We start from the raw sequence: 22,786 nt of genomic DNA, 5'->3' as shown, positions 1-22,786 counted from the left end.
CTTGTCACTCTGACTTCTGATCCTCCTGACCAACAGAGGTTCTGCGCTGTCAACCAGAAGGTTGACAGTGGGCCCACAGAGGTGGTGGCTAGACCTCTCCACATGTGTCCCCTTTTCACCCACCATAGGGCTGGGTGGGTTTGGCATCTCGGATTTCCTGGTGTGTTCCAACTTGTCCCATCAGGCAGCCTGGCTAGTGACTCTGATCCTCTGACTCCCCTTCCAGACCACCATCTCTACAGCTCTTATCTGTTTAAGGCCCAATTCCTGTAATAAATCTCTTTGTCCCATAATCATTTTACTGGCTCTGTTGCCTGACCGATACAGCCACATAACCGGTAAAGGGTAGAGAAGGGGTTCAACCCCAGGCCTCTCAAAAGCAGATTCTGAGCTTCTAACCACTCAGCTAGACCACTGTTCTAGGTACTAGACACACACATATGACCAAGACCCCAACTCCTGTCCTCAATGGGTTTATAGTCTCATAGGCAATACAGATCTTTTGTTTCACTTATCCATGGCTCATAACAAACCACCCAAAATTTAATGGCTGTGAACAATCATTTTATTATCTCAGCCTGGTCGTTCCTCTGCCCCACGTGGTGTTGGCTGGGGCTTCAGTCCCCTGGGGGCCAGGCTGGCCAGGATGTCTGAGATGACTTACTCACATGGTCAGCAGCAGAGAGTGGAACAGAGATGGGGCCTGCTATGCAGTTTGGGCTTTTCAAGGCATGGTGGCTGGATTCCAAGGAGCGCCCCAATAGCGAGGGTTCCAAGATGGAAGAAGCAGGAGGTGCCGTCCTGGAATGGATCATTTCCTCAAAGCAGGCACAGGCCTCACCACAATTCAAGGAGAGAGGAAATGGGCCCTGATTCTTGGTGGGAGCAGGGGAAGGTGTGTGCAGGAAGAGGCAGAGTTGTTCAAGGTCATCTTTGGAGCCCAGCTGCCCCACAGATCGATCCATCCGTGGTAAGAGCTTGTGGAGAGGGTGGGCACAGAGCCTTGCAGAGTCACAGAGGAGGTGGCCACTGCCCATGCTTGCAGTTGTTCCAGAGGCAGAAGATGTGGTGACAGTTTCCAGTTGTGTCTTAAAAGGTGGGGAGGTATTTTCCAGGTGGAGGAGTGGCGTGGAGGAGGCAGAGTTAAAGGAGTGGAGACACGATTCAGAGGGAGGAAAGAGCAAGTCTGCGAAGGCATGATTGTCACTTTTTTATTTGTTTATCTTAAAGCTTATTCATTTTTGAGAGAGAGAGAGTGGGGGAAGGGCAGAGAGAGAAGGAGACACAGAAATGGAAGCAGGCTCCAGGCTCTGAGCTGTCAGCACAGAGACCAAGGTGGGGCTCTAACCCACGAACCACGAGATCATGACCTGAGCTGAAGTCAGACCCTTAACGGACTGAGAGACACACAGGTCTCCATGCATAGCACTTTAAAGGGTTGGCAGGAGGCTCACAGACAGAGTTAAGGTGCCTTACTACACGCAGCCACATGGGAAACCCAAGGGTGCGAGTTCTGATTACTATTTTACATTGTGACATGGAACCCACCTCTGGAAGAAACTTTGGTTTCATAATGACCCCAATACAAAGAGATCCTGGCACCTTGGTAGCCAAAGCCCCAGGGCCTTGAGCCCACATGGTCCTGACTCCATGGAAGAGGAGAAAGCCCCTGTGCTGAAGCCCAGACCTCCAGGTAGGTGCCCAATGCAAAAGCCCCTGGAGCGGCACAGAAAAGAATTCCCCTAAGCCAGGGTTGAAGGGAGGCCAGAAGATGGAAGTTGGGCTCCTGAAGTGCCAACTGGGCTTACATGGATTCCCCAATGTCACAGCCTACAGCACATCCTGCTTCCCCCAGGTCAGTCTGGCATGAATGTGGGGCCCCAGGCTCTGTCATAATCCTCCAGGAAGGGATGAGGCACAGAGCCAGAAGATAGCAGCCAATGTCTCCTTGGAGCTGGAGGACTTCCAGGAACCCAGGAAGAAGCAGTTAGGCCTCGATAACAGGCAAGCCTCCATCATATCATGTCATAGAGGCAATTCTTAACTTAGCCACTTTGAGCTCAGTATGCCCCGTTAGGGAGGCTGTCAGGAACACTTAGCATTTCTGGTTGGTACCTTCTGAACTCAAGAAGTCAGGGTCTTAGTGATGAGAAGATGAAGGAGGAGGGGACAGATGGTTAAAGTTCACAAAACATCATGAAAAGTATGGTTGGATAGGATGGATGTAAACTTGTTCCCCAGTAGAGCCTGGAAAGTAAGAGGAAGAGAAAAGAAAAGGCTCCTTTCCATGATGAGGAAACAAAATTATGGAGCCCATTATACCATATGGTCAACCAGGCTCAAACTCTGAGTGCTCCCAGAAAGCGAATGTTGGCTCTTCATGAAAAGAAATGAGGAACAGCTCCTTTTATTTGAGGCCCCAAGTTGTTTGACAATCAACCCTTGGTATCATTCCAGAGAAAAGTCCAGCCCAGGCCTGCAGCACTTTTAATCTATGGTCCTGGTTCAATGGAATTGTAGTGCAGCACCAGACCTGAAAAAGGGCACCTGGCAAAGAATATGTAACTGGCAAGAAGGTGGGGAGGTGTGGCTGATGATGTCCATGACTCCTTTGCCTTACACGATAGTCATGGGCAGTGTGCTGACCCTCCCAGAATCTGGGTCATTCCCAGCTCTACATGGAGCACGACCTTAGTGTCACTCGCCTCTCTGAAGGTAGGAAGAATCATTCTGAAAAACACCTGGTCTCCCTCCATGCTCCTAATGCTCCATGTGGTTAATCATTCCACCTGAGGGGTTGCGCAGAAGTATGCAGTTGATAACAATAGCAGCTAATCAAGATCTAGAACATTCTTGGCTTGAAATAAGAAACCTATGTAGAATACAGGCCTCCTCTGACCCAACAGCTGTTGTGCTGGGTGAGTTAGCTCAGGACACATACACATGAGGCTGTTCTTTGGGTAGAGCTTTTATTAGCCCGGCTGGGAGACATTAAGGAAAGGAACAAGAATGCTGTCTGGATCATGAAGCTGCTCCTCGTTAGACATGTGGCTTTGGGTCAAAGTCGTGCCTGATCTGCCAACCTGCCCTAGGACTCTGGCACATGGTGAGAGCTGGGAAGTGGAGGGAGAGCGAATTTGTATAAATCTCCTAGGCCTTATGGGAACTCATGGGTAAAGAGTCTTTCTTTAAAATATATTCGTTTTTAATTAAAAAAATTTTTTTAAAGTTCATTTATTTATTTTGAGAGAGAGATTGCTTCTCGGCCTTTTGGCTAAGACCAAGTGTATTTTGAGAGAGAGAAAGAGAGAAGGGGAGGGGCACAGAGAGAAGGAGAGGGAGAATCCAAGCAGGCTCTGTGCTGTCAGCGCAAAGCCTGATGCAGGACTTGATCCCACAAACTGAGAGATCACAACCTGAGTCAAAATCAAGAGTTGGACATTCAACAGACTGAGCCACCCAGGCACTCCAGTAAGGAGTCTTTGAAGCAGTAATTAAACCCTCTAGTGTCATGATTGGAAATCCCCTCCTACTTGCAACAAAAGTCAGCTCCTCAACTTCTGAAGAAAGAGTACTTCAGAAAAGACAAGGAACTCACCATGGGGGCTTGAGAGTGTAGAGAGTGGAGCGTAGCTGAAGACACATGTCTCCCCTTGTTCACAGGAACAACTCCTAACTACCAACAAGAAATTGGCTAAGTTCTTAACGTGTAACTAGAGCCTTGACCTTGAATAGAGAGTATCAAGACAATCCAGGCAGACGCACAGCTCCTGTGTAGGAACAGCACGGTTCTGTGAGGTCACAGAGGCTCTAACTATGGAGACCAGGGGATTACTTGCTTGGAGGGAAAACCTTCCTTCTGAAGCAGAAAGAACTGGCAATGTCACCAAAGTCATGGAAAAGGAGCCTGACAGCTGACCATCTCCTCAAGGAGGAAGCTGCAAGGCCTTGCCTTGACCATTGGGTCAGCACCCTGAACCCAAGGGACTGACACTGTTGGAGTCTCAAAGCAGATACTGTGATTTCATATCAACAATGAAACAGCCTCTTGTCTCCTCCAAACTGAGGAGACCCCCGTTTTCATCAGCCAACTCCACTGACCACCAGTTCCTGTCTATGACTATTCAGGGAACCCCACAAAGCAGGACTCCCATCAATTCCCAAAGACAAAGCCATTGGCCAGGTGTGCTTGAAAGGGTGGTTTTCTCTGGATCTCTTTCGTGTGCTCAAACTCTGCCCCCACCTCGCCCCCTGCCATTCAGCACTCCGCCTGCGGGCACCCCTCCCTGACATCTGCACATGAGGCTCAAATTCCTGGTCCGTTGTCCTTGTAGATGCTCTCCTCCCCATCCTGAGCTCTTCTCTTAGGCCTGTAGCACTTGCAGTGATTTGTTTGTTTTTTTTTTTTAATTTTTTTTTTAATGTTTATTTTTGAGACAGAGAGAGACAGAGCATGAACAGGGGAGGGTCAGAGAGAGAGGGAGACACAGAATCCGAAACGGGCTCCAGGCTCTGAGCTGTCAGCACAGAGCCCAACGCGGGGCTCGAACCCACGGACCGTGAGATCATTACCTGAGCCGAAGTCGGACGTTTAACCGACTGAGCCACCCAGGCGCCCCGCACTTGCAGTGATTTGTATGTTTTCTCTCCCCTAATGGATTGCAGGACCCCTGGCTTGCACCTGTGTCTCCCGTGGAGTTTCACACTGTGTTCAGCACATAGGAGAAGCTTGAAAAGAGCCTGTTGAGTGAAAGATATTAACACTACTTGGAATAAGAGCATTTGCTAGTGAGTTGCGGTCCCTTTCTCTCCTTTTTCTCTCTCCTCATAGGCTCCCTGGCCTGTGAATACCACCACCAATAAGAAATAGTGGTCTCCAGTGCCCATCAAGCCTTTCCCTTGGTCCCCACAACATCTTTTCTCTATTTTATTTTATTTATTTTATTTTAGAGAGAGATAGAGTGTGAGTGGGGGGAGAGGGGCAGAGGGAGAGAGAAAGACAGAACAAATCTCAAGCAGGCTCCATGCTCGGCACAGAGTCCGACGTGGAGCCCAATCCCAGGACCATGGGATCATGACCGGAGTGGAAATCAAGAGTCAGACACTCAACTGACTGAGCCACCCAGGCGCCCCTCTTTTCTCTAATTTAAATGTGAACCAAACCCAGGGGTGAAAGGGACACCTGCAGGGGAACTGACTGAACGGGATGGCTCCGTGTCCTTCTAGATGCCCGGGTCTCAGTGGCCTAGGCCTGTGTGAATGTGCAGGGCCCAGCAGCTGCACACAGTGGTGGAGACCGTGGCCTGGCCCATGTGCAAAGAAACACACAAAGCTGCCTCTTCTTGAGGGCTCTCTGGTTCCTCAAAGGGAGACTGCTAAAAGCCCTGCTTCAGACTTCGGGCAACCTCTCAGACCCACATCTGGAGGTCATTTCACATCCCGCTCACACCTCCCGGAAAACCAGCCCGCATTTTATTGTGTTCCACATCCTCCCTTGGCTGCTCTGGCCCACATTCCCCGCTCCTCCTTGGGGTCAGAAAGAGAAGCAGGCCCATTGACTTGCATGAACTCATTCACTCTCCCATTCCTCAGCACCTGCTCCCTCCTGGGCCACGAAGCCACGCGTTTCCACAGCAAACAGTCATAAACAGCCGGAAGGGGACCAGGACTTCAGGTGCAGGGGGAGGGGCAGGGAGAGTACAAACACTCTGGCGAGGCCCGTTTTCATACAGATGTTTTTAGCCATAAACTGGGGCGGGGGCAGGGGGAGCTGCAGAGCAAGACACGAGCCAGGTTACTCATGACAAGGTCTGCGAAGCACATTCGGCCAAAGCTCAGATGGTGACTCAGAACTTCCTCAGGCGGTGATCTCCGCACACAAGCAGCTGGGTTGGGGCGCAGGCCCAGAGGCCCCAGAGAAATTGGGTGCACAGCCCAGGGAAGGCGTGCCAAGGAGGCAGACCCTGGATGTGGAGTGGGTTGGAGACTCCGAATCCCCAAATTCCCAGCCCCACATCGTGCCGTTCTTCACTTCTAATTAGCACAATCCCTGAAATGTCTCTCAGAGCCTAACACGTGCAGGTTGGGTGAATAGAACAGCATCTGTATCTGAGAGTCTCCACTCTTGCAAGGACGATGGGCAGACACACGGCTGGTAACACAGGTCGGACTGTGTCTCGTACAAGGACAGAGGGGCGACATGCAGGGGAGGCATAAGAGCAGAGAGGGACAGAGTGATCAGGCTCAGGGGTGGCAGGAAGGTGGCCTTCATGAGCGGGGAGGATGTGGATGGACATCAAAGAGGAAGCAAATGGCAATGCAGGGAACAGCGTCAGTGTGGCATGGGAGGCGTGTCCCGGAGCATGGTGTGGTTTTGGCCATAGGCAGGGAGGACGGCCACCATGGGAGATGGTTCTGGATGAGTAGGTGGCACCAAGACTGAGGAGGTTTGGAAATACAGGAACAGGGAAATCATTCCGAGGGTTTCCAATGTGAATTAGGTACCAACTTTCATAGATCAAGGGATTTCAGAAACAAATCTGGGTTCTCGTGAAAGCCTTGAAGGCCTGGTCTTTTGAGGCCCTGGCTCTCTTGTGGCTACACTTAGCTGTGGCTGGGTGGTGGCCACCCTTACCCAGGACCAGCATTCTCCAGGCCGCCCTAGTCCTCACCACTCCCTACTGTGGCCCTTTATCAACTCACCCTCAGCCTGCTTCCCTCTTGGGTGTCACCTGCCCGCCCTCCACAGGCCTCTGAGTTTGTGGTCTTTGCTGTAGACCCCGAGGAGATGCCAGCAGTATCTGGCATCTGGGTAGGGAATTGCCACCAAGATGTGTTTAAGAAACTATGTTGAGGGCAGTGAAGAGAAGTCTGGAGCCTGGAGTCAGTGAAGGGTTCCTGAAAGAGTCTGTGTGGAGGGCAGGGCATGAAAGAAAGCAGAGGCAGGGGAATGGAAGGAAGGGCAGACTGGGGGGGTGGGGAGGGAGCGAGGGGGTCTGTGCACACCGACCTCATGACCAGGATGCAGGACGGAAAGAGGAGTAAGTCAAGGAGGCCGAGCAGAGGATGGTGTTCTGCTGGGTGTGTGAAGTTTGAGGTGTTGGGGTAGGGCAGCCCCATGCAAACGCATGGCTGCAGCAGCCCGGGCCTGGGGTGCCTGCGGAGCAGAGCCCCAGATTTGGGACTGTCTACAAAAGGGTGTGGCAGGGAGGGCCCTGCAGAGGCAGGTGGGGGGCCGAGGCCAGGATTCCTCACTTCTCCCCTGGCAAGCTCAGCTGGCGTCTGTGGTGGAAAACTAATCACGACTGGTGTTCTGCGGACCCCTGCTGGGAGGGGACGGTCCCTCCACCATCACAAGGCTAACAAGATGTGTCCCTGGGAGGCCGAGGCAGGGCCATGCCCACCACCGTTTTTCAGGCAGGGAGGGAGTGGTGGGCGAAAGCCAGGCCAGGCTGTGCCTTTCTCTGCCTGAGTCACACGGAATAATCTTGTCTCTCGTTCCTCTGAAGCACTCCTGGGGGACAGGGTGGGGTGGGGGCGTGAGTCATGTGAGTCCCGCACAGCAGATGGTGGAGGCCAGTGAGTCACAGCTCTGCCCCTTAATCGGAAGCGTATTTGAGCGCTGGAGAGAGTGTGACCGCGGCCACGTCCGGGCGCCCAGCTTGCTGGTGACCGTCTGTTAAACAATGACAGACTATGACCTGCGGGGCTTCTCAGTTCACACGTATTTCCTCACTGTTTCTCGGTTCCTGATTGTACCTGTACTGATGAGGTTAATTGGGGACTGCGCTGGCTTCTGGACTCCGTGCAAGCAGGGCCTGTATCCTTAGCATCTAATCTGTTTTAAATGAAGGACTGACCGACTGACTGAATGAATGGCTCCATTTGGTGTCACAATTTAATATGATGTGTCAGCGTGTATGCGTAACCTATTTATATACAGGTATATACTATTTTAGGTATGGAATGTCTTTGGAAAAATAAGAATACATGCGACACTAGCAAAAGAGCTTGCCTCCTGGACATAGGGGCTGGGGACGGGAGTCGGGTGATAAGACAATTTACTTTCACTTTATATTTTTATTTCTCTCCCTCTTTCAGGCTCCGTGTCTCTCTCTCTATTCCGCTTTTACAACGAGCAAGAAAACAGTTTACAAAGTGGGTCGTATTAATCACATCGGTCTAACTTTCTCTTCCACTGAGTCACATATGGGCGACAGCTTTTGTGTCTGTCGGTACCGCCCAGATTCCGGCTCTCTTGGAGCCTGTTGTCTGTTGAGTAGACTCCCCACGTGGGTCTGGGAATGCTGGTGTGACCCCTCACCCCTTGGGCTCTTGAGGAGACCAAGGCCTCCGTGGCAGCCAGCTGGGCCCTAACCCTAGAAGCAGAGGAATAGAGGAAGTAGCCCAGCCCGTACCGTGTCTGAGTGAGGACTCCAGGCCAGGTGGAGGATGCAGGCCGGGCTGTGATATGGGGTGCACCGTGAACTGCGGAGTCTTCTACTGCCGGAGTGCTGGCTGATCCTAGTAGACAGGGCTGGGGCTGCCATAAAGAAGGGGGACCCTGCCTGGCTGGGTCCTTTGGGCCCCTGGGACCACGATGCACGATTTTATTTCACTGGTTCTACAAATCCAGAGCCTCCCCTTCCTGCCAATCGTCCTTCCTGCAGATGTTAGACAGCCTTTGGCCACGGAGGTCCCCGGTGGGAGGCCGGAGGCAGCGGGCCGGTTAGCGAAGCCCTGGCTTGGGAGGTCACAAGACTGAAAAACAGTCTTCGCTCTACCAGTTACTCGTGTAACTCCTCTGGGCCTGAAGTGATTTCCGTCTCACAAAGTTTTAACGTCTGTTTACTTAATAGTTGCGCAAAGCAGTTTCACATGATTGTTTTAATTTTCTCTTCTCGATTCCTTACCATATTTCTGTTTTGCTTTTTGTTTGTGCCTGCTTTTTAATTTTTCAATTAGGTTAGCTAATATGTATTTCATTTGCTTTTTTTTTTTTTTTTTTCCAAAAAAACAGCTTTTGGATTCATGCATGGGTTCTAGGTTCCTCTGTCATCAAATTAATTACTTTCTGTTTTTATATTTTCTTTCCTTTTGCTTTGTTTTTTGTTCTTTTTCTCTCTTTCTGAGTTGGCTCTTAATTCACCTGTTTTAATTATTTATAACTGATTTATCTATCAAGCATTATTAATTTCCCCCTGAGATCTGCTCTATTTGTGACTCCAGTAGATCTAATGTGTGTGCTTTTCCACTGGGTTTTAGAAGTTCTGTTTGTATTTTCACCTTTAACTCCAGAGCAGTTTTAAAAGCAGTTTATGAATTTCCAGGTGAAAGGAATTTTTTTCTGATATTGCTATAAATTCTTAGTTTTATTACCCTGGGATTAGAGAATATCATCTATACTATGTAGTGATGTTTGTGGCTTTATATAAGGTTTTCACGAATGTTCATAACTTCCTTGGGCATTGGAAAGAAGGTGCGTTCTCTATTATCAGGTACAGAGTCTGCCCTATTATTTAACTAAGGCTGACCATAACTGGATCTATTTCTTTTCATTTGTTCTCTTGATCTGCCCAGGACCGAGACAAAAATATCCTCCTGTGTTGTTGTCAATTTTTCCTATTTCCTGTAATTTTTGCTGTACGAAATTTTTTAGTATGTGGACTGGCATATTTATTCATAATTATTCTGAGTTGTTGAATTATAACCTTTGGCATTACAAACTGTCTTTGACTTGTTTGATGATTTCTTTGACCTGGATTCTTCCTTTCCTTATTTTAGCTTTATGACTCTTGATTTCTTCGCATTGGCATTTGCCTGGCATAACATTACCTATTCTTTTATTTTCAGCCTTCCCAAACCACTTTGTTATAGGTTTGTCTTCTGCATGTAGCACAGAATTGGGTTTTGTTTTGGGAGCCTATCTAAAAATATTCTTTTCTTTTCTATTTACTTATTTTTAAGAGAAAGGGAGAGAGAGACAGAGAGAGACAGAGAGAGAGAGAGAGAGAGAGAGAGAGTGAGAGAGTCTCAAGCAGGCTCCACGCCCAGTGCAGAGTCCCACGTGGGACTGGATACCACAAACCATGAGATCATAACATCATAACCTAGGCTGAAATCAAGAGTTGGATGCTTAACTGACTGAGTCAGCCAGGCACCCCTGGTTTTTTTTTAAGTTAGATTCCATATATAATAATTATCATATAGCATTTACCTTTTTTCTGTCTGTCTTATCTCACTTAGCATAATGCCTTCAAGGTCCATCCATGTTGTCACAAATGACAGGATGTCTTTGTTTTTTAATGTCTGAATAATACTCCATTATATATATACCACAACTTTTTTTTTTTTTTTTTTACACCACAACTTCTTATCCATTCATCCATCAACGGACACTTAGGTGGTTCCCGCGTCTTGGCTATTGTAAACAATGCTGCTATCAATATGGGGTACAGATATCTTTTCAAGTTAGTGTTTTTGTTTCCTTTGGGTATATCCCCCGGGGTGGAGTTGCTGGATCATATGATAGTTCTATTTTTAATTTTTTAAGAAACCTCCAGACTTCCGTAGTGGCTGCACCAGTTGCAGTCCCACCAACAGTGCGCAAGGGTTCTCTTTCTTCACATCCTCCCCAGCATTTGTCTTCTCTTGTCATTTGGATGATGGCCATTCTAGGACGTGTGAGGTGATATCTCATGGTGGTTTTAATTTGTGCTTCCCTGATGGCTGGTGTTGAGCATCTGCTCAGGTACCTACTGGCCACTTGTATATCTTCTTTGGAAAGATGTCTACTCAGGTTCTTAGTTCATTTTTAAATTGGATTATTATTATTTTGCTAATGAGTTGTGGGAGTTTTAAATATATCATTTTGTATTTATCTTTGCCATGTTAAATATGCACATACGTTTAGTGCTATGTTTGTTAGATTTTCACGATCACAGGTTACAGATGAGGCAATTAGCAAACTTACTTTACTTTCAGTCTTTTTAGCCTGTCCCTCTTACTTAAAATAATTGTACCAACAGTATATGGTCAGGGTATATGTTAGTTTGACTTTGGTTTTTTAATGTTTATTTGTTATTGAGAGAAAGACAGAGTGTAAGCAGAAGGAGGGGTAGAGAGAGAGAGGGAGACACAGAATCAGAAGTAGGCTCTAGGCCCTGAGCTGTCAGCACAGAGCCCGACGCAGGGCTCAAACTCACGAACCACAAGATATGACCTGAGCCAAAGTTGGACACTTCACTGAGCCACTCAGACAACCCTGAATTTTGACTTTTGCCTCCAATCTCCAATTTTCTGAAATAGTGGTTGCTTTAGGGTTTATCATAAATATATATGGTATGGTATATACCATTACACATATATGGTGTAAGAGGGTCATAGGATACTTTCATTCCCCCTTCCCATCCTTGTGCTATTGTGGTCAGACATTTTACTTGTTGCAAAAGAGACTGAAAATAAGAACAAAAGTCTTTTACATTTACCCTTGTCCTTATCATTTCCAGCTATCTTCACTTACTTTTTTTCTTTTAGTTTATTCATTTATTTCTTGAGAGAGATAGAAAGTGAGGGGGGAGGGGCAGAAAGAGAGAGAGAGAGAGAGAGAGAGAGTGAGAGAATCCTAAGCAGGCTCGACGCTGTTAGCACAGAGCTCATTTTGGGGCTTGAACTCATGAACTGTAAGATCATGACCTGAGCTGAAACTGAGAGTTGGACGCTTAACCAACTGAGCCACCCAGGTGCCCCACTTATTTATTCAGATATCAATTTCCATTTGATATCATATTCCTTCTATCTGCAAAACTTCCTTTAACGTCTTTTATAGTGTAGATCTGCTGGTAATGAATTCGCTCAGATTTGCTTGTCTCAAAGAATCTCTATTTTGCCTTTGTTTTCAAAAGATATTTTCACTGGTATAAAACTATGAGTCAACAGTTTCTTTTCCCCACCAAGTACCTTGAAGATGTTATACTAACTTCTGGTTTTGCAGAATTTGTGAAGAAAAGTCTGCTGTGATTCAAACCTTTTCCTCCCGTACATATCGTATTTCCCCCTTTGTTTGCCATCAATATTTTCTCTTTGAGTTTCAGTCACTGTTGTTGTTCATTTTGTTTCGTTTTTAAATTTATCTTTATTGTGGGGGGGGGGAGTTCTCTGAATTTCATGGAACCATAAACTATAGTTTGTTGCTTTTAATTAATTTTGGAAAATTCTCGGATATTATATACATTCAAATACTTCTTCTGCCCCATTTTCTCTCTTTTTGGATCATTGATCTCTCAGTTTTGGATCATTGATACGGACATTGCCCACAACTGTTGGATGCTTTCTGGATGTTGGAACATTTCTGGATGTTCCCATTATTTTGCCAGTTTGTGTTTCAGTTTGGATAATATCTATTGATAGAACTACTTTAAGTTCACAGCTTCTTTCCTCTGGGGTGTATAGTGTGCTTATAAGCTATCAGAGGAATGCTTTGTCTTTTTTAATTTTAATATTTATATTTAACTCTCTTTATACTTTATATGTTTCTGCTGAAATTCTCAATTTGTTCACTTATGTTTTCCACCTTTTTTTTTTTTTACCAGATCCTTTTCCACAAAATAATCATAATTACTTTAAAGCCTCTGCTCGTTCCAACATTTGTGTAATCTTGGAGTCTGATTCTGTGAATTGTTTTATCTCTTGATAATATGCTGGCATTTTTTTTCCTGTTTTTTGTTTATGTCTTATAATTGTGTTTTTGTGTTTATAATTTGTAAATGTATTCGAATATTGTATGTAGAATAACAGTAAGGACTTAGGTAAATAGAATTTATGACAGGAAGTGGGGAATCCCTCTTTTTTCTGTCAGGCTATTTGTGTGTGGGGTTGAACCAAATAGAATCATCAGCTGTGTTGAGTTTTAGTTTAATAATCATTATACTTCACCTCATTGCAACACGGACTTCACATCCCTCCAGTGGTGAAGTGGTGGTATCTTGCATTTAGTGTGAGATCTGCATGCTGTAAACTTTTTCTCAGTGTTCCTACTGGCCAATAGTTCAGGTCCTGTGTGGCCTGAATCATAGAGGGAGCCTCTCTGTATTCTTCCCCAGCTATAGATTGTTACAGCTCAGTACTGGGTGTGAGGCTCACGTTGGAGCAGACGGGGTTCTCAGGTTTCTGATCTTGCCTTTGTCCTAGGTAGACTGTGTGCATTTGGCTTTCACCTCTCCTGCCTGTCACATTTGTGGAAACCAAACCCTGCCTGTACTTGTGGGACATCTTGGGCAGGGGAGGGCTTCCTGCCTTACCCCTTACCCCAACCTCGGTGATGGTAGACCTCTGCTTTGTATCAATGCAGGGTCCTGGAACTCAGTGGTCTCTTGGCACTCACCAGCAGTAGACAGGGAACAGAAAGGCCTCCAGTGTCAAATGGGTTTGTTTCTATTTTCTTCCAGAGGTAATGGAGTTATGCCTAGGTATTTAGTTTCCTGCCCTTCCAGTGGCTTAAGGCTCTTTGCTTGTAAAAGAGTCCTGGATAGGAATGGGACTTTGTGCCCCTCCTCTAAGGCAAATTACCTGGGTTTCATGCTTATTGCTACCAATATAGGTTTTGCCTTCCCCCAATCTTTCTGAGAGCAACCAGTGGAGGGTCATGGAAAAGAACATGTGAGTACTTCAAGACTTAGCAAAATTAAATATGGATTAAAGACTCTACTTTTCAATGGTGTTGGAATAATCAGACATACTTATGCAGAAAACAAACTACAATCCATACCATACCCAAAAATTATCTCAAAATAGGTCACAGAACTAAATGTAAAACCTGAACCTGCAATATTTCTAGAGGAAAAGAGAAGAGAATCTTTGTAAATTTGTGTTCGGTAAAGATTTTTTAGACTATGACACTAAAAGCACAGCCCGTGAACAAAAGAATTGATACATTTGACCTCATCAAAATCAAATACTGTCAGAGACTAAAGAGGCAACCCAGGGGCGCCTGGGCGGCTCAGTCGGTTAAGCGTCCGACTTCGGCTCAGGTCATGATCTCACAGTTCGTGAGTTCGAGCCCCGCGTCGGGCTCTGTGCTGACAGCTCAGAGCCTGGAGCCTGCTTCACATTCTGTGTCTCCCTCTCTCTCTGCCCCTTCCCTGCTCATGCTGTGTCTCTCTCTGTCTCAAAAATAAATAAATATTGAAAAAAAATTAAAAAAAAAAGAGGCAACCCAAAGATTGGAAGAAAATATTTGCAAAGCATAAATCTAATAATTTGTAAGGAACTTAAAAGGAACTTGTATACAGAATATGAAAAGAACTCTCAAAACCAGTGATAAGAAAACAAAGAACCTAATTAAAAATGGGCAAGAGACTTGGGCACTTCAACAAAGAAGACACATGGATGACCATTAAACACACAAGAAAGTGTTCAGCATCATAAGGCGCTGGGTAAATGCAAATTAAAACAACTACATGAAAATACAAATTAAAACCACTACACAGAGAAACTACTGCATGTCTATTGAAATGGCTAAACTGTAAAAGACTGACCATACCAAGTTTTGGTGAAAATACAGAGAAACTGGAACACTAGTAGTAAAAATATAAGATAGTACAACCACTCGGAGATCAGTTTTTTTTAAATGTTTATTTTTGAGAGAGAGTGCAAGCGGGGGTGGGGTAGAGAGTGGGGGGCAGAAGATCTGAAGTGGGCTTCATGCTAATGGCAGCAAGCCCAATATGGGGCTCTAACTCACAAACTGTGAGATCATGACCCGAGCCAAAGTCAGATGCTCAACCAACTGAGCCACGCAGGTGCCTCTGTAAATCAGTTTGATAGTTTAAGATGTTAAACCTACAGTTTCTATCTGATTCAACCCTTCCACGTTGAGGTGCTTTCCAAGAGAAATTACAACATACATCCCCAACAAAGACTTGTACAAAAATATGTACAGCAGTTTGGGGCGCCTGGGTGGCTTGGTCGGTTGAGTGTCTGACTTCGGCTCAGGTCATGATCTCACAGTCCGTGAGTTCGAGCCCCGCGTCAGGCTCTGTGCTGACAGCTCAGAGCCTGGAGCCTGCTTCCGATTCTGTGTCTCCCTCTCTCTCTGACCCTCCCCTGTTCATGCTCTGTCTCTCTCTGTCTCAAAAATAAATAAAAAAAACGTTTAAAAAAAATTAAAAAAAAATATGTACAACAGTTTGTTTGTAATGAATGTCCATCAATAGGTGAATGGATAAACAAATTCCACACAATGGAATACTACTAAGCAATGAAAAGGAATGGACAGGAGTAAATCTCATAATAATTACACGGAATGAAAGAAGCTACACAATATAGAGTCCATGGTCTAGGACTACATTTACAAAAAGTTCTGGAAAGCACAAACTAATCTATAGTGATAATAACACAGAATCAATGTTTTCTTGAGGATGGGGATTAGGGAAGGCAGGAAGGAAAAATTACAAAGTAGAATGTGGAAACTCTGAGAATTACCAGGCTTCTGCCTTTGGAAATCTCTAGACCAGAGGTAGGCACTAGTATAGGGGGTGAGAGGAAACTGCCATGCACCCTTTTTCCCATAGTAAGGGAGGGCCTACATCAGACAAGTGTTCCCAGAACATTCCCCAAGACTCCCCTTGTCATATGGCCCCAGCAGCAGACTCAGGAATGGCATCAGGTCTACAGCTCAGTGAACATCAGTCCAGCCTCGGAACAGGCCAACCTCCTCTCATTGACGCAGACACTCAAGTAACCAGGGGGTCTCTGACAATCCTCTCACCAGGTTGCAGGGGAGGAGCCTCTCACCACGAGTTCCACCAGCCTGTGGAGGCTCTGGCCCCCCTGTCCTCCCCCAGGCCTCTTCTTGCACCTTCTGGCACCACCAGCAGGTTGAGTGGGCAGAGCACTTGGTGTTTGGCGGGAGACAGTTCTCTTCCTGAGTCTGAGGGAGGGGTTGGTGCCCCTGCAGGTGGATTTCTGAACTGAGACCATGGGGCCCTTAATGCTTTCCACCCTCAGCTTCGGTCTTCAGCTGCAATTCTGGGATGTGAGGAGAAATCCCACTTGGCATCCTGTTTCACCATCCAATATAGTGTCAGCTCATTCCCGTGCATCTGACCTCGCACTTCCTGAGCTGTTATCTTTAGTGTTGATAGTGGGGTCAGCATCACACAGTGGAAAGGGCAGCCCAGGCTTCAGAGCCTGGCTCTGCCCCTTACATTAATGGATAGATAATAATCCGCCTCCATCCACTACAGATTTCGTGTGAGGACAAAATGAATTAATATTTGTAAGGAACTTAAAACAATGCCTGGCACAGAGTAAGCGAAATCTGAAAGTTTGCGATTATCTCTTATCATCCTGTTGAATAAGCCACCTCACTCTGAGTGGCAGTTTCTTGCCTGCAAAATAGGCTCTAACTCCACTCTAATAGGTGGAGTTTGAGGATTGGCTGAGATTGCTCATAAAAAGCACCTGGTGCAAACGCCTGCACATAGCAGGTGCTGGGTGAACGTGAATTCCCTTCCACTCCCCTCCGCTAGGGTCATTTTGGAAGCGCACCCCTTGCAGCAACATCTTTTGTCGTAGGGGAGTGGGAGCCAGGTCCCGGGAAGGTGCTGTTCTGGGCAGGCTGGGCCAAGACATGGAACCAAAAGGCAAGAGCCGTCTCTGCTTGCCTGAACCAACAGGAGAAAGAGTATTACTGACTTCCTTCACATGGGATGGGCCCTGGGCAGGGAGGCACAAGCGTTGGGCTCTGGCCTCAGCTCAGCCTGCGAACCGCTTGTTGTGCAGGATGGGACAGGAGTCTGAGGCCTCTCTTGGCGGCTTCCCGTGTGGAGAGGGGCGGGGCCAGGGGATGTGCACCCCGGGGTTAATTCTGGCCAGTCATTCCCTGCGGATCTGTCCGGTGCCCATCCTCCTTCCCGTCCTCATTCTAGAGCTCTCTCTTGTCAACCTTCCACCTTGACGATAGTTTTTCTACCAGATTTTGTCATTCTCTGGCACAGCTCAGCGTGCTCATTCCTCCTGGACGCACTTCTCTGCTCTGCCCGGAGGATGGTGAGGAAGTGACATCTCCATGGAAACAGGTGTTGATCCCACAGTTGCTTAGCGATGTGCTGGTGTGCTGCAGGATGATGTAAGCCGTGCTCTGGTTTCCCTAGGGGCTTGGCGTCCTTTGATGTGTCTGTACTATTGGAGTTGGGATGATCCCTCGCTTCTACCCTTCTTATGCAAAAGTAAAAGGCAAAAAGAACTGGGAACTGAGCTCCATGGGGAGGAACAGTGTTGTAAGAGGAGCAGTGTTAGGAGTCACAGGTGAGATGATGGTGACACCTTTTGCTGGAGGCCGACAGGCTTGGGGAGCCTTGGACGCTGTGCGCAGGGGGGCAGCTGCCAGCCAAAGGAGAGTCCTTGGTGCTCCCCCACCATGCTGAGGGCGGCCACAGTGCATTTCCCCTCCAACGGCCCCTGTCCGCACCCAAGCTGCCCTAGCCTTTGGGGCCAGGACGCAGACGGAAGCCTACACACCAGATCTCCGATACTTAAAATTGTAAACCAGGCCAGCAGATTGTTAAACAGAGTATATTCAATCCTCTGGCCTCGGCCACATGGCAGGCAGAGTACTGGCCCACCGAAGACGCCCACGTCCTAGTCCCAGAAACCTGAGAACATGTCATGTTACATCAACATTGTAGGCAGAGTTGAGGCTGAGGAGTTGACTTTATGGCACGGAGGTTTGTGGCAGATTATCTGTGTGAGCCCCGTGCAGTCCCAGGGTCCTCAGAAGCGGGAGAGAAAGGCAGAGTGGTGCCATGTGAGAAACCCTCGACCAGCCTCTGACGGCTTTGGAGATGGAAGAGGCAACAAGTCAAGGGATATCGGTGGCCTCTAGAGAAGCCTCTAGAAGCTGGAGAAGGCAGGAAGACAGATCGTTCCTTCGAGCCTCCAGAAAGGAACGCAGCCCTGTCGATAGCCCTGTCGAGACTTCCGACCCACGAACTCTAAGATAGCAAATCTGGGTCAGTTTAAGCCCCTGGGGTTGCGGTGACTTGCTGTAACTGCAGAAATCAGTACAGCAGGCGTGGCCTGTGGGGATGGGCACAGCCACAGGAGACAAGAGTGGGTCTCGTGCTGGGCACGGCAGAGAGAGGGGCCTTCTTGCCTGTGTAAGTGCAAAACTGGTCCTACCACTGGAGGAAAAAAATGCCATTTCCTTCCTTTGGTAACTTTCACAAAACAAAACAGGGGCACCTGGGTGACTCAGTCGGTTAAGCGTCCGACTTCAGCTCAGGTCATGATCTCACCGTTTGTGGGTTCAAGCCCCACATGGCGCTCCGTGCTGACAGCTTGGAGCCTGGAACTTACTGCAGATTCTGTATCTCCCTCTCTCTGTGCCCCTCCCCACTCTCACTCTCTCTCTCAAATAAACATTAAAAAACAAAACAGAGGAAAAGAAAAAGCCCAAACAAACCAAACTAGCCCAAAGCTTCCCCATAAAGCCAAAGCAAACTCTCCACGCAGCAGGAGAAAGTAACGCAGGTCTTCCGAGTGAGGAAAGACCGTGGGGCCTCCTGGACTGGCGTGCCCTTGCTCATTGGACTCCACCGCTAACTGGCCGTGACCGTGTTGCGCCTCAGGGTTCTTACCTGCGAGATGGAATTCAGCGAGTACTCCAGGCAATGAGGAATTCTCTTTTCCTTCTCTTGGTTATCCGGGCTAAAATGTTCCCCTCTCTCTATTCCGCGGACCTATGTCCTACAGGCCCAAGGCACAACGCACCTCCTCCAGAAAGCCCTCCCTGACCACGCTCGTCTGCAGCGCTTTCTGGCTGTAGCCCTCTTACAACCTTGCTTTCTTTGTGTATAGTGGCATGGTATGCAAACTTAGAATAAACTCATCCGTTCGATGACTGTTTCCTGCCCCCAGTCACTAACAGAAGCGCAATGCTGGCCACTGCAGGTCTCACCAAATCATTGTTGGGCAGCTGATCATCAGTTGCAGTGTTCAGGGCCCGGGACAGCTGGGTCCATTCAAACAAAAGCTTAAAAGAACGTGTCAAGCTTAGGCTTACCTTCTCTGCGGACAGCTGTGGCCTGTTTGACCCCATGATCTTGGAGCCTCCCAGACTCCTCCTTCCCTGGGACCACTTTGTCAGCCTCATGTAGGCCCAGCCCTGCTGGGTCCCTGCGTAGATTCTTTCCTAAACCGGGGAGAGTTGAAAGTTCAGCGGCTCGGGGAGATTTGCCCTGGAGGCAGCCTGGCCTGGAGCTCAGGTCTACTAACAGGCTGTTTTCCCGGGGCCAAGCCCCGCCCCCAGCTCTTGTTCTAGTTGCCATCTGGGTGCTCTGAGCCTTCACAGCCCACCCAAGTTCTGTCTCTTCTACAACTCACCCTGGCTGGGGTCTGCAGTTCTGCTCCTGAGACCCTGTGTCTTCTGTATGACCTTTACGTGTCTCCTGCTCTCGGGACACCTATTGACCTGCCTGCCAGGACACTCACCCCCCACCCACGGCTACCCTGCCCTGTCACAGCCTCCCTCCTGTCCTGTCTCCTCTGTATGCATCGTGGCTTCCCAATAGGATTGACTTTACCCTCCTGCCTGCTCTAGATCCGCCCCTCTCTACTTACGTTACCTGGTGCATGCACAGCTTCAGGTGCGGATGCCTCTCTGCTCGGCTCTGGCTTGTATCTCTTTTCATTCCTTAATTTATTTGTTCACTTAGTCAGCCATCCAGCAAATATATGCCTAAGGCCCGCTCAGTGGCAGGCAGCGTGCCAGAGGCTGGGCTCTGTGCTCCAAGCCCACGCAGGACTGACACCTGAGGCTTCCCCCTCTGTTCCTCCCTGAGGCCCCACGTGGATGGTGGATCTGATCGTGGCCACCTGGAGAGCTGTTTATACAATTACATTAACCGCACAAGGAAGAATAATAGATTCTATTAGCTTACAATGCTGATCTTGCTAGAATTCTTTGGTATAACAAGCACTGGTGATAATAAGTTAACCCATAAGTGCTACATTTAATTTTTAGATATGTCATTTCAGATGTGCCTTGAATCTTTCAAGAAGTCCTGGCTGAGACTTTTTTACATCCGGGAGTTGGGAGAGGAATTGTCTTCAGCCAGTTAGAGTTCAAGAAAAAAATCAGCTTGGCTGGCTGGCCGACGTGGCCACCAGGAGCAGCCCGTGCTGGCAGAGTGACCTCGGAAGCAAAGCGAGAGTGTCCGGCGAGGGTTGTAAATGTATATCACGGTGTGAAGGTCAGCGTCATGTGGCGGCAGACAACACTGCCGTGCCGTTGCTCCCGCACTACAAAGTCAAGCTAGAAATCTGAACGCTAAACATGTTCACAACAAAAGCACAGCAATAGTTACACATTTTTAAAAAGCTGTATATTTATTACCGTATCCCACGGGGTATTTATACTGGCGATATTTGGCTCCAGCTCAGTGTTTAATACTTGGCCATTCTGCATTTGGCCAAGATGAGTGTTCCGTGCACCTCGAAAAGGATCTAATTGAGACTTTTGTGTTTCTTTCCTTGACAGATATTTTGTCCCAGTTAAAAATAGCGCTTCACACAAGAGCTGAAAACAGGCTTCTTCACTAAACGCTTCCTCAAGCTGGTTCTCAGCCTCCTCCTGAATCATTACTCTCAAGCCAGTTCGCTGAGATCTCAGGGAGATACACGCCAAGAAACGCCACACTTCCTCCGGGGAAAGTGCCAGCGGGTGCCCACCCCACTGCGGTCGAACCAGCCCAAACCAGGTCTACGAAGTCAGGCAGGGCTGTCCATTCCAGGACCACCTCCTGGTCTTCCTCAGGCGAAGAGGAAGGACCGCCCCTTCTGACCTGGTTGAAGGAACCTGCAGTCACTCCCGGGTCTCTATTTTACCACAGCCTGTTAGCAGCCCAGAATAGCTCCCGAGCCTTCCATTCCATGCTCCGGGCAGAGTCTTGAAATGTAAGGAAATGGTTTTCGCGGTGTGCCGAGGAGGCAGAGGGGGAGGCAGGGATGGAAAATCCAAGCATCCCTCCCGAGTCACGGCGAAGAGGCAACCCATGTTTTCAAGTCAGTCTGGATCTCAAACATTGAGTGCCACTTGCGCGATGGGTTCCTGCCATTCTTCCCTCTGGGAATTAGAAGAAGTCGTGACAGCCTGTGGAACCATCCAGCTGAGTAAGGGGACAGGTCCCCGAGCTGGCGGGAACTGTTACTGAGGCCTCGCCCACACTGAAGATCATAATGCCATGAAGAAAGTTCTGGCAACTCTGGAAACCTAAGGGAAAGCATGCCTGTCTCCCCCACCCCTGCCAGTATTCAGTCACATATGTGCTCTTCGTCTTCTGTATAACTTCCATCTTGGCACGTTTGAGAGAGAAGTTTGCTGTGTTTGTCTGCCCAATGGGCTGCCTTCGTTATAGATTGTAAATAACTTCTTTCCAGAATTTCAAGACTTTCTTTTTTTCTTTAGGATGACATTTAATATTTTCCATGCAGTTTGCCTTTCTGGGAGAATGTTCTCAGGGATGAGTAACTTTGGGTTGTCTTCCTTTCAACTGCTTTCCCTATTTTAAAGGTCTCATTCTTATATATATTTTTTCAAAGTGATACGTTTGATTTGAGGTTTTAGGCTGAAACCCAGCTTTTTCGTACAAATTCCTGCCCATGTGCCATTGTTTTATCTTCTAAACGAGCTGACAGAATGAAGCCTGCTGGTTAGCTGAGACCATTTCGGGTACTGCCTCTCGAAGTAAGGTCTGTGCGACACCCGTGTCCACAATCAGTGTGCTTCCTGGAAATGCAGTCTGCTGGGGCTAGTTGCAAATATATTGAATGAAAATTTCAGTGGGGCAGGAGGAGGCCTTGGAATCTGAACTTTTCACAAGGGCAGCAGGTCGTACCTGTCACTGTGGAGTTTGAGAACCACCATTCCAGCTGAAGGAGCAGGAGTGACCTTTACCAGATGTCCTCCCCACCTGCTTTTTCTCCACCCATCTCCTCGAGCTGGGCTTGGGTCTTCTTGCTGGCCCTGGTAGCTTTCAGTAACTTTCATACGGTTTGGAATCTTGACGGCCAGGCCTCAGGCAGGCTGCACTATCAAAGCTGGGCCCCATGGAGATGAATTTGACCAGGGTACCTAACGTGGGGCTGGTTAGGCAGAAGGGGGCGCTTGGGAAGTGGATGCTTCCCCCAGTTTCCCCCATAGAGGCAACATTAAGAAAATGATGACATTTGAACTGCACATGGAGATTAACAAACGAGGTTTCCCAAGGCTGTAAAGTGCCAGTCTAGAGGCTCTGGCCCACCGCCCCCGCCCCCACGCCCCAGCCTGGTCTGGCACCTCAAGGGCTGAGGAGACATGCATTAGATGCCTGTGGCTCTCATCCAGATAAGAAATGAATGGTGGCCTGTAGAAATAGAGAGGAGGGAACCAAACAGCACATATTGAGGGTAGGAATTTAGACTTAATAACCGATTGCATGGGGTGCCTGGGTGGCTCGGTTAGTTAAGCGTCCGATTCTAGATTTCGGCTCAGGTTATGATCTTGCGGTTCGTGCGTTTGGGCCCCACATCAGGCTCCACACTACTAGTGTGGAGCCTGCTTGGGGTTCTCTCTCTCTCTCTCTCTCTCTCTCTCTCTCTCTCCCCCTCCCCAGCTCACTCTCTCTTTCTCTCTCAGAGTAAATAAGTAAACTTAAAATACCCCGACTGATTGGATGTGGGGAAAAAATGAAGAGAAGGTGTCAAAGGGCTGTGGGTCCTGACCCCAGATGGCATGTTGGGCCACGGA

At 48.0% G+C, this 22,786-nt stretch overlaps 1 long non-coding RNA gene across 3 annotated transcripts; it reads left to right on the top strand.

Annotated features, from left to right (window-relative positions):
- Nucleotides 1-1,381: 1,381 nt before the first annotated feature.
- LOC122237406 lies at nucleotides 1,382-21,440 on the top strand. 3 transcript variants are annotated; one of them, XR_006215942.1, is made up of 4 exons: nucleotides 1,382-1,693; nucleotides 4,666-4,788; nucleotides 20,024-20,252; nucleotides 20,540-21,440. It is a non-coding gene; the product is annotated as an uncharacterized LOC122237406 (long non-coding RNA). The 3 variants fall into 3 exon arrangements; XR_006215941.1 differs by lacking the exon at nucleotides 1,382-1,693 and adding an exon at nucleotides 3,774-4,183 and having other exon boundaries at nucleotides 20,038-20,252; XR_006215940.1 differs by lacking the exon at nucleotides 1,382-1,693 and adding an exon at nucleotides 3,774-4,183.
- Nucleotides 21,441-22,786: the final 1,346 nt, after the last annotated feature.

This window comes from Panthera tigris, chromosome A3 (genome assembly GCF_018350195.1).
Source record: "Panthera tigris isolate Pti1 chromosome A3, P.tigris_Pti1_mat1.1, whole genome shotgun sequence".
Classification (NCBI taxonomy): domain Eukaryota; kingdom Metazoa; phylum Chordata; class Mammalia; order Carnivora; family Felidae; genus Panthera; species Panthera tigris.
The sequence above is the reverse complement of the archived record's forward strand: the minus strand, read 5'-3'. Positions and strand labels throughout refer to the sequence as shown.